The sequence below is a fragment of the Etheostoma spectabile genome, chromosome 3, assembly GCF_008692095.1.
Source record: "Etheostoma spectabile isolate EspeVRDwgs_2016 chromosome 3, UIUC_Espe_1.0, whole genome shotgun sequence".
Taxonomy (NCBI): Eukaryota; Metazoa; Chordata; class Actinopteri; order Perciformes; family Percidae; genus Etheostoma; species Etheostoma spectabile.
Window position 1 is genome coordinate 30112036 of NC_045735.1, and position 2108 is coordinate 30114143.

Here is a 2108-nt window from a genome sequence, read left to right on the forward strand (position 1 = left end):
TGTCCTCTGTAAGCCCAGCCCTTTGTTTAACATCATCCACAGAACCATTCAGGAGAAGAGCTGAGTTCAGCTCACACAAACCCAGAGTCAGGATCAGACCAATACAGAGAGCAGAGATCTCCATCCCTCAACTGTCAGCATGTGGCCATACTGCATGTGTTTTATAGATTTTCAAACAAAAGCTTCCCTCCTTCTACTGTACGTCATCTTACTGTACATCACAGAGCGGATGGCCTTCTCCAGGGGCGTTTGATTAACTCATGTCTAAGTCTTTTCTGTGGGATGCATACAATATAATCTGCATTGAAGCTGCAGTGGGTAGAATTCAAGAAAATGGTCTTTAATAATGGATTAAAACAGAGGACCTATTAAAGGTGCACATTTGTTATACCTATTACATATGAAAAATATTATTGAAATATAAACTATTTTTTTAAAAGGGAAAAAAACAAATAAGTTGGTTTGGAATTGGGGCGCTCTGAATTCTCCTCATAAAAGTACCAGCACTCTAGGCTTACTAAAAAGAGAAATGTTGACATTGCATTATTACAGGAGATACCGGCCATTTAACCAATAGATTCTATCACACAATTGCATCCTCCTCAGCAAGTTCTAAAACAAAAGGAGTAGCCATTGTTGCCAAACGGAACATCCCATTCAAAGTGTTGTCCTCTTGGTCAGATGATACAGGCAGCATTGTGAATTCAACAGAGTTTGGTGCTAGGAAAATTGCACTTGTGTGAGCTTATGTGCCAAATGTTTTTGATGGCAATTTCTATAATACGCTCACCAATCAAATACTGCAGTTAACACACTGTTCTTTTATTGTTGGTGCAGATTTTATTGCTGTATGGGACCCAAATATTGATTGATTGAATGCAAAGGCCAGTAGGGATCAGGCTCAGGGTACAAATGCTCTGAAATCATGGGCCAGCAGCTTGTGGATTATAAATTTTTGGCTTGTAGTCCCACCTGTAAGGATTATTGCTTTTTCTCAGGTAAACCAAAATTCTTTAGATCTAGATTCTTTAGAATAGATTTTCTTTTTGCATCCCCTCAATTATTTCATCCAATTTATTAAGCGATGTGGCTTCTAATGGCATTGTCTGACAATAAAGATGTCCTTTGCGCTGCCCCCCGTGGTCAGCTATCTCAACATTGGGTTAGATGGCGCTTCAATATCGCTTATCTGAAAAATGGATGCTGTATCACTCAGTTTATTGCAGAATATCAGATATTTGCAGAAATTAATGTTGGCTCTATAGAAGACCTAGGATATTGTGGGACGCGATAAAAGGTTTTATTAGGAGCAATACCAAACTTTTCTGCCCTAATGCACGCAAAGCTACACCACTGAAACTGGAAAACATTGAAGCTGAGTTCACCAGATCAGAGTCACTGTTAAAAACTGTTAGTTTTACTGGTGCTAGTACTGATGATTTGCTAGTTTTAGAACGCTCATTAGTCAAAAAAAAGGGAAACAACATTCTGAAACAGAAGTCTGCATTTCTAATTCACAGAGCAAGACAGCGCTATTAATTTCAGGGTGCTAGACCTAGTCACCTTCTCGCTAAGAGATTAAGATCCAGTGATTATGTTGTAGATAATACCACTACTAAATCCTCCAATGGTAATATTAGAACTGATCCTGTCAAAGTAAATAAATGCTTTCAGACATTTCATTCCAATTTGTATGAAACTAGGGTTAATTTGGATTTACCACTGTGACAGCCGTTGAAATCGGCGTGACTTGCCTCAGTTATCAGCAGAGGAATCAACTATCTTGGACAAATTGATTACTATTAATTAAGGCTGGCAGTACAGAATATGCACAGGAGGAAAATCACCCGGCTTTGATGGGATTCCCTCCTGAATTTTATGCAACTTTTTTGGAAAAGGTAGGCCCTTTCCTTCTTGACATGATTAACCTCTATTGGAAAGGGTAACTTCTCAACGTATGTTAACACAGCCTTAATTTCCTAACTCTATAAAAAAGATAAGGATCCTTGTGTTCTAGCTATCGACCTCTGAGTCTGCTTAACGCTGACATAAAAATCTTTGCAAAGCTCATAGCCTGTTGTTTGGAGTCTCATATGGCAAAATTAGTG